This window comes from Pogoniulus pusillus, chromosome 44 (assembly GCF_015220805.1).
Source record: "Pogoniulus pusillus isolate bPogPus1 chromosome 44, bPogPus1.pri, whole genome shotgun sequence".
NCBI lineage: Eukaryota > Metazoa > Chordata > Aves > Piciformes > Lybiidae > Pogoniulus > Pogoniulus pusillus.
Genome location: NC_087307.1, coordinates 102,752 through 111,929, shown reverse-complemented (window position 1 = coordinate 111,929; position 9,178 = coordinate 102,752). Strand labels below are relative to the sequence as shown.

Genomic DNA, 9,178 nt, shown 5'->3' with positions numbered 1-9,178 from the left:
CACCTAAACAGTCCCTCCCCAGCTTGCTTGTAGCCCCCTTCGGGTACTGGGAGGCCACGATAAGGTCTTCTTGGAGCCTTCCCCCCTCCAGACTGAACAGCCCCAACCCTATCAACCTGCCCCCGCAGCAGAACAGCTCCAGACCTCTGTCGTCCTCATGACTCTTCTCAGGCTCACCTCATGAGCCCTTCTCAGGCTCCTTTCAGAGGTATGTGCTGGTTTGAAGCAGGGTAGAATGTTTTGGTGAGAGGAACTGGATCATAGGCTGTGAAAGGAACACAGTGGTGATGTCTGCTCCCTCAGACATCAGATAACACTCTCGGCACTGTGACTCACTCTCTGGCTGGCTGCTGACTGAGCTGCAGCTCCCTAACCTCGCCTGCCACTCACCTTTGCTTCCTAACCTCTTGGCTGAACCTCCATTCTTCCCTGGGACTGGGGTACGGTTGAGAGGGGCAGGGGGAAGGTGCAGGGGTGGCTGAGAGCCCCTCCTGGGGACTCAGGTTTCTGGGAGGGGAGCTGTGTTTCTGTATTACCTTTCACCTTGTCTCAGTCTATAACTGTATGTACTGTGAATAGCTGCTTGTGCATTGTGCTGCTGTAAAGAAATAGCTTCGTTCATATTCCCAGGGCCGGCTGAGTCTCGTCTGGGTGACTGCTAGCGTGCGGGGGGCAGGGAGCAGCCAGACCACCACAAGACGCTTTGAGGCTCTCAGCCCAGTCCCGGCCCCGTTCCCGCGGCCCGCGCGGGGCCGCTCCGGCTGAGAACTCCACCTCCCGGCATGCCCCGCGCGGCCCCGGCACCCGGCGGGGAGAGGGCCGAGGGCGCCAGGCGGGCAGAGCAATGGCGGCCGCGGGCGGCAGCGGTAGTGCCTCGGTGTGCCTCGGCAGCAGGGCGGGGCCAGAGCGCTGGTCGAGTCTGATTGGCTGTTGCTGCCCAGCTGTGGGCGGGACTTCCTTTCCTCGAGGCTCGTTTCCGCTCCCCTGACAGGAGGCCGCCGCAGGCGGAAGGGTTGCGGCTTTGGTCCCGGTTCTGTGCTCGCCAGGCCGGTGGGAGCCTGCCGGGGCCGGCGGTCGGCACCGTCCTGTGAGCTGAGCTCTGCCGCTGGCTCCTGCTCTGTATCCCCTGTGTCCCGGCTGCCAGGTGGAGTGAAGGAGGCTGTGGGACTGAGGGGGGGATGGGAATCCCCAGAGGCTGAGGAGTTCGGGAGGGGTCTGTGTGGTTCCGGGGGGACGTCTGGGGGTGGGGAGGGTCCGTGGGGTCCGTGGGGTGCGCTGCGCTGCGTGGGTGCAGGGTTTGTGTGGTAGGAGTGGGTGGATTTGGGGGAGCCTCCGTGTGGCTGTTGGGTGGGTCAGGGGATGAGGGTTGGGCAGCGCCGGGGCTGTGAGAGGGCTCTGGGCGGTTCTGGGGAGTGTGTGAGGGTAGGGAGCTGCGTGGGGCCGTGGGGAGCTGTGAGGGTGTGTGAGGGCAGGGAGCTGCGTGGGGCCGTGGGGAGCTGTGAGGGTGTGTGAGGGCAGGGAGCTGCGTGGGGCCGTGGGGAGCTGTGAGGGTGTGTGAGGGCAGGGAGCTGCGTGGGGCCGTGGGGAGCTGTGAGGGTGTGTGGTGCTGGCAGTGGTGTGGGCAGCTGTGTCCGACTGCCTGTGGCTGTGGGGGTGCGGGTGGGGGCTGACAAAGGTGTGCGGGCTGTGTGCGTGGTGCCGTGGGAGGGCTGTGTGTGTCCGTGGGGTGCGGGTGAGGCTGGCAGAGGTGTGCAGGGTGTGTGCGGTGCCGTGGGAGGGCTGTGTGTGTCCGCGGGGGTGCGGGTGGGGCTGGCAGAGGTGTGCAGGGTGTGTGCGGTGCCGTGGGAGGGCTGTGTGTGTCCGTGGGGGTGCGGGTGGGGCTGGCAGAGGTGTGCAGGGTGTGTGTCCGTGGGGGTGCGGGTGGGGCTGGCAGAGGTGTGCAGGGTGTGTGCGGTGCCGTGGGAGGGCTGTGTGTGTCCGCGGGGGTGCGGGTGGGGCTGGCAGAGGTGTGCAGGCAGTGTGCGTGGTGCCGTGGGAGGGCTGTGTGTGTCCGTGGGGTGCGGGTGAGGCTGGCAGAGGTGTGTAGGGTGTGTGTCCGTAGGGGTGCGGGTGGGGCTGGCAGAGGTGTGCAGGCAGTGTGCGTGGTGCCGTGGGAGGGCTGTGTGTGTCCGTAGGGGTGCGGGTGGGGCTGGCAGAGGTGTGCAGGCAGTGTGCGTGGTGCCGTGGGAGGGCTGTGTGTGTCCGTGGGGGTGCGGGTGGGGGCTGGCAGAGGTGTGCAGGGTGTGTGCGGTGCCGTGGGAGGGCTGTGTGTGTCCGTGGGGGTGCGGGTGGGGCTGGCAGAGGTGTGCAGGGTGTGTGCGGTGCCGTGGGAGGGCTGTGTGCGCTGTGTTGCCGCGGGTGGGGCCGGGCACGGGTGGGTGTGGATGGGGTTCCTTGTGCTGCTCTGCTGCTCGCTGCCCCGCTCGGGGCCGCTGCTGTGCCAGCAAGCGGAGCCCATTGGTGCCTGGCCCTGCCCCTGCGCTGTCCTGGCAGCGGAGCTGAGCGGTCAGCGGCGCCGTGGGGGCTGCTGTGGGCAGGAGAGGTCGGAGGCAGCGTGGGGCTGGCTTGCGGCAGAGGCTGCCGTGGGGGCTTCGTGTCCCCGCCGAGCCCTGGGGGTCTGTAGCCTTTGTGCCGGCAGGGGCCGGGCGGCTGCGGTGCTGAAGGGCAGCGCTGGGCTGGGGGCCGGGCACGGGCGGAGCCCAGCCCAGGCTGTGGCCGGACTTTGGTGGGGGTGTCGGGGGGGTGCTGGGGCTGTGCTGAGCCTGGGCTTCGGAGCACCTGGGGCTGATGCCAGCTCTGGGGTGGTTTGGCTGTGCTGGGAGCAGTGGCACCAGAGCCCTCTGTGCCCCCCACAGCCTTCCTGTGGGGGTGTGGTGTGCCCGGCCCTGTGCTGCCACCACTGACTCAAGTGACCCCAACCCCCACTGCATGTTCTTGGGGACCCTCTAATTGCGGAGTGCCCTCAAGCTCCCTCCTCCTGCTGTTCCATTCCACTCGCCCCTCCCGGGATGTTTGCTGTTGGTGTCCCATGGCTTCTGAGGAGAACCCTGCGGCTCTGGGGAGTTCCCACCCGCTGCTTGGAGGCCATCGAGCTCCAGGCCACTTCAGCGATGGAGGTTAAAACTGACCCAGAAATGCCACTCTAGAACCATAAATTGTTCCACAGAGCTCCCCAATGGCCCTGGGGGACCCCAGAATGAGGCACCCCCAGGATGCCTCAGTGGAGCCCAGGACCCTAAAATTGCCCCCAAGGAACCCCAAGTAGCAACCAGAGACCTCAAAGTCCTTTCAAGGCACTCTGTAGTTCCCCTCCTGGCATCTCAGAATTGCCTCCAGAGGCCCCAAGGTGGTGCCCCTGGACTCCTGCAATGACCCCTGAGATCTGCAGATGCCCCCAGGGCTCGTGGGTTGGTTCTTGGATTGTTTTAGGTGAGCGGTGGCCATGGAGGGAGTGGCACCTCTGGTCCCAGCTCTCCCTGCAGCCTCTTTTCAGGCTGCATTTGCCCAGAGCTGCTTCTTTCCTCCCCTGCCCAGGGTGGGCACCCCCCAGCCCTCTGGCAGGAGCCGTGGCTAATGGGGGGGTTTGGGCTCAGCCCCCAGCTGCTGGCAGGTGCAGGAGCTCCCTGCTGCCATCCTGGCAGGGCTGCAGAGGCCCAAGGCAGGCAGCTGAGCACAGGCTGGGCCCCAGCAGGACAGGGCAGGCTGTGGCTGGCAGTGGCAGAGCTGTTCTGCAGGCTGCAGAGGCAGCAGCAGCAGCCCCCAGGCTGGGCTCCAGGGGCTTTGTGTGTGCACAGTGGGACTGAACCTGCTCAGAGAAGGTCTCAGAGGCACAAATGGGCATCTCCTGCTGCTCCAGCCCCAGGGGCTGCAGGAACTTGCTGAGCAGAGGTGCCCACACTTGGCAGGTGGCTGCTGGCAGGCCTGGGCTGACCCAGGAGCCTGAGCTGTGCTGAAGCAAGGGCAGCTGTGAGCCTTGGCAGCTGCAGTGCCAGAGCTGAGCCAAATGCAGCCCTGAGGGCCCTTGAAGACCATGGACAGCACGGAGCAGGCCTTGGGCACTGCAGCTGCCTTTGGGTCAGCAGGCACTGCCCCAGGGGGCAATGCTGGTGCCAGGCCCCTGCAGCCTGGGCTGGCTGCTGCTGCTGCTCCTGCTGCAGCCTTGCTGCCCCTCAGGGCCTGCAGGAGCTGCTGCAGCAGATAGCAGAACTGCAGCAGCTGCTGGTGTGAGAAGAGCAAGGGTCTGCCCCTGCCCCCCTGTGCTGACATTGGCCTTGGCTCCGCAGCAGGTGGTGCCCACTGGGCACAGCCCCATCTTGAACAGGCTGCAGGTGCAGCAGCGCTGGGTGGAGGGACAGAGTCCATGCTGTGGTGCTCTGGCACAGCCCTTCCCCTGGCTGGGCACTGCACCCAAGCAGGATTGGTCAGCATTGGTGTCCTGGCACAGGACACCTGCAGGAGAGGAGAGAGATTGAGGGAGTGCTGGGTGGAGCCAGGCCTGGTGCTGCCAAAGCCCTTCTGCCCCACAGCCCCTGGCAGAACTGTGCCCATGCACAGAATGGTGCTCAGATGCCCTCCCCTGTGTAGGTGATGCCCTTCTCCAGGCCTTGGCTTTGCCAGGTGTTGTGCCAGGGAGTGCTTCTGCCTGCCCTGGGGCACAGAGTTTGGCACTTCTCTCTGCAGGCGTCTGTGTCCCCCAGCTGGACTCTTTGTCCCTTCAGGAAGCCCAACCCCTGTGCCCAGTGTGCCCAGCTTGCTCTCAGCACCCCAGTGAACTTTTGGTTCCTTTGGGGTAGTTTTGGGCTGCCAGGGGCTACGTGGGAGTGCCAGGGAGGCATGGTGAGGTCTCAGGCTACTGTTGTGGTTTGCCTGGGGGCATTTTGGGCTGGGCTTTTGCTCCTTCTGCTTGTGCCAGGGGGCACAGTGTGGGGGCAGCACAGGGAGTTAGAGGAGGCTGGGAAGTTCAGGGTTTTATCCCACCCACACTGCCAGTCCCTGCAGCTGGGTGCTGGGCCAAGGACCAGGGGTGCTCCTGCCTCAGCCCCGTGGCCTGGCACCACAGTGCCTGCTCCTCGTGCTGGGCCTTTCACAGAGCTGGGCAGAGAGGTTAAGGAAGTGTCAAGAGTCACTCCAAACCCACAGGCCTCCCCGAACACCCTCCCAGCTCCCCCAGCCTGTGTTTGCTGCCAGCTTCTGCCTCAGTTTCTTCACCTTGGCCTTGAACTTGTCCTAGCTGGAGGGGGAGGATCCACCTCTGTCCCCTATTGCTGCTGCTGTCGGGTGGGGGCACAGATGGGCACACATCAGAGGCCTGTGGTTCCCAGGTGGCCCTGCCCAGTGTGTCCAAGCCAGGCCCCATCAAAGCACAAATGCTACAGACCCCACCCAGCCCCAGTGGATTCCAATCCCTGCCATAGGTTTCCCCCCAGAAACCCCAGAGGATCCTGACTACAGCCCTCAGCCCCAAGAGATCCCAATCCCAACCCCACAGACTGCCCCCAGAACACCAGACCCCCCCTCTCCAACTCCACAGACCTCCCCCCATCCCCACAGATACCCCCAAAAAGCTACACCCCCACCCCATGACTGCACTGACTCCATCCCATAACCTTCCAGAGCGCTGCTGTACCCCGCAGACACTGTGTGGCACAGGCTCCTTCCCAGTGCTTAGGGAAGGCTCTCCCAGTGTAAGTACCTGCACAGAGCCAGCACCACCCCACGTGTGCCAGGCCTGCTTGTCCCAACCAATCCCTTCATCCTCACCAGCATAACTGACAGCTTTGGTGTCCGTTCCCTTCCTCCCCAGGGTTCCCAGGGCTCTGCTGCTGTGGTTAAAATCATCTCTCTGAGTGCATCTCCTGCAGAGTGTAGGATTTGTTGCCTCAGCAACTGCAGTTCAGAGCTTGGTGCAGGGGTTGAAGAGTCACTGCCAGGCTGACATGGACCCTTCTGTGCCAGAGGAGGGTTTCACTTAGGAAATGAGATGTTTGTCCAGTCTGTGTGCTCCATGCAAAGGCATTTCTGAGTCCTCTCTGGGTGTGGCAGTGCAGCTCCAACCTTGCCTGGTCTCAGCACTGTTAGCTGCAGTTTGCCAAGCCTGGGACTGGGCACTGTTATGGCAAGCACCAGCAGCAGTTACAGCATTGACACAGATCCCTGCAACAAGGCAAGCAGACATTCTTCATCCTCTTCTTATCTCTGCAGCTTCAGTTTCAGGCCCAACAGGCTTAGAAGTCCACTGCTGCTCCGGAGCTCTCTGCACTCCAGCAGCACATGCACCCTGGTTGCTCTTGGATCTTGGCTGCAGTGCAGGTTGTCAGCAGCACCTGCTAAGTTCTGCTCCACTTCTCTGAACATAAACCCAGTCCCCAGTGCTCAGGGGATGAACAGGATGGTCCGGGCCTTGAGCTCTGCTTCCTAGGACCTTCCTGTGACTTTTCTCTAATTGTTTTCTTGGGGCAGTAAAAACTCTGCAGGCAGGAAGCCCCCAACTGATTGAAGCCTTCCCTTGTGTGTTTTCTTTGCTGTGGTCTCCAGACAATATTCCAAAGGGGCTTAAATTCTCTTTGGCTCAGGGCCTTGCCCGCACCCTAAGCAGTGCTTGACACTGGTGTGAGTTTGCTTCCTGACAAATTGAGGCTGTTTGCTGTTTTCTCAGGTGATTCCTCTTCTCCCCTTGCCCCCTGGCCTGTGCTCTGTAGGGTTTCTGTAGCTGCAGTACTGCATTCAGCTGTTGCACCCCTCGGGCACAGCAGTGAGTGCCTCTGGCTTAGGGGCACTCCAGCCCGGGGTGTTGCTTCTTGTTTAATGATCCCTTGGCGGCATCCTTTGCTTTGTTTGTTCCACAGGGGAATGCCTCTGGCCCTCTAGAAAAGGTACCTGTGAGCAGTCACAGCTCCCTGTGCCCTCCTTTGCTTGGCAGTTCCCAACAATCACTTTGCCATTCTTCTCCTGGAGAATTTCCTTTCCCACTTCCCCAGCTGCAGCCTGCAGTTAGTGTCAGGGTTATTTCTCAGGCGCACCTCAGGCTGCTGAGTCTCTTGAGCTGTGCTGTGGAGACTGTTCCCTGTCAGCTCCTGGGTTAGATACTTGCATAGAGGTTCTGCCTCTCAATGCTTTTGGCTGTGTCCTACCTTAACGACTCCACAGACCAATCTGCTTGGAGTTCTAACCCTGTCGGTACTGAGCTGAGCCCATCCTTCAGAGGGGATTTGTCCCCCTGCTTCCTGTGGGAATTTTTCATCTGCTTTTGAACACTTTCTGGTTGTCTAAAGTGTGATCTCTGCTCTATAGGGTTGAGGCTAAAACCTGTTTCTCAGATGTGCTTTCTGCTGCCCTTTTGGCTTCAGTCTCAGCCAACCTGTTCCCTGTCTCTGGGTTAGGGTTACCCTTCAGGTGTCCTTGGCAGTGCACAGCAGCCTCCTCAGCTGGCAGATGGACTGCTGAGAGATGTGGGATCTGCTCTGCATATTTTGTCTGCTCTCCTTGCTCTACTTCCGTTGGTAGCAGTCCCTGCTCCCTCCTGACTGCTCCCTGGGCCTGCATGACTCCAAAATCATATTTTGAACCTGTCCATATATTGATCTTTTTCCTTTCCGCCAACTCCAGGGCACTGATTGCAGCCTTCTGAGCTGATGTTGCAGGAGGCAGTGCCCCAGACTCGATTCTCTTCTCTGCAGTGGTTCCTGTATGTCCAGTTTTTGGGATGCCTTGTGGGATAAAACTGCTTCTCTCTAAAGCAGGAATCCTCTGCATCCCCCAAGGGCTCTTCCCTCAGCTTTTCTCTGGTAGAGTGTGCTGTGGCCATGGTTTGCAACCAGTCCTGTGCCACTGGCTCTGTGGTGACACTGCTGAGGCAAGAAACTAATTTACACTGTCAGCGACTGCGTTGTGATGTCCTCTGGCTTACTCCGGATCGCCTGGATGCAGCCACTAACTGTCCTCTGTGCCGAGAGTGCTGCCCGAAGTGTGTAGAACTAACACTGCAGTTCTGTGCCCCAGGGGAAGCTTTGCATCTTTACTGTCACTGCTGCCACAGCCCGAGGGCATCCTGGCAGCCTTTGCTGGCTGCAGGGAGTTGCTGTGCACAGGAAGCTGTGGCTGGTCAGTGTGGTGCCAGCTGCTGAGCCAGGACTGCCAGAGCTGTGCCTTGTCTGTCACAGGAGAGTAGCCAGCAGGGCTTGGTCACACCTGGCAGGCCCCGTGCTGCTGCTGCCCTCAGGAGTTCTCTCTGGAGGGTGTCTGAAATGCAGTCTGGGCCTTGTTAGTTCCTCCCAGCTGGGTGCCACTTCCCTTGATCAGTTCCTATAAAGGTTTTACTGCCAGCCCATAACTTCAGATCCCTAATGAACCCCAACCTGTCATTCCCAAACATGTTCTTTCAGTGCCTGGGGCAGAGGAGCCCTGCAGATGGCTTCTCTCCTCTGCTCCCCAGGCTTCTCTGTGCCACCCTTAGCTGGCAGCCAGGATAGGTCACTTGCTGCGGAGCCATTCCAGCTTTCTGTGGAGAGACTCCACAGGCTCTGAGTCCCGGAGAGCTCAGCAGGCTCACAGTCCCTCCCCTCACTACAGTCCACCTTTGTCTCAGTGACTGTCAGGAGGTCATCTCCATACTGTAGAAGGGCTCTTTCTTTCCAAGGGGGCTCCCAGCTCTCCAGCTCTGGTGCCAGTTGGTTTCCAGACATTATTGGGCTGTCCTTAACCCCTTGTGGCAGCACCATTCAGGTGAGCTGATTTTTCCTGCCTGTCATGGGGCTCTCCCCTTCAAATGCAAACAGTTTTTGGCTCTCCTGTGCCAGAGGCAGACAGAAAAATGCATCTTTTAAATCTAGTCATGGGAGCTGTCTGAGTGTCCCTCTGTTTTGTCAGCAGAGTGCGTGGATTGGCCACACCTGGGTGTAAACTCGTAGCAATCCTGTTTGTGGCCCTCAGGTCCTGCACCATCCGATCTGTCCCACCTGGCACAGGTGGTATGGGAGCGTTGTGCCCTGGGTCAGGCTGCTGACAGCCCATGCTACAGAGAGTTGTTAGCTGAGCCTCCTGTCCCTCTGCACTCTTCACTCTCCAGGGATATTGGTTTTGGCAGTACTTTGCTCCCTCCTGAAGCTCTGTTACTACAGGGCTGGCAGTGCTGGCTCACCCT

General features: G+C 60.8%; 1 protein-coding gene across 3 annotated transcripts in view; it reads left to right on the top strand.

Annotated features, from left to right (window-relative positions):
- Positions 1-994: 994 nt before the first annotated feature.
- The window catches only part of LOC135192834 (gastrula zinc finger protein XlCGF7.1-like), a 46,981-nt gene continuing 38,797 nt past the window's right edge, over positions 995-9,178 (top strand). For all 3 annotated transcript variants that reach the window (XR_010309040.1, XM_064176210.1, XM_064176209.1), the window contains exon 1: positions 995-1,144. The gene's annotated coding sequence lies outside the window, so the exon portion shown is untranslated. The remainder of the gene's footprint in view (positions 1,145-9,178) is intronic.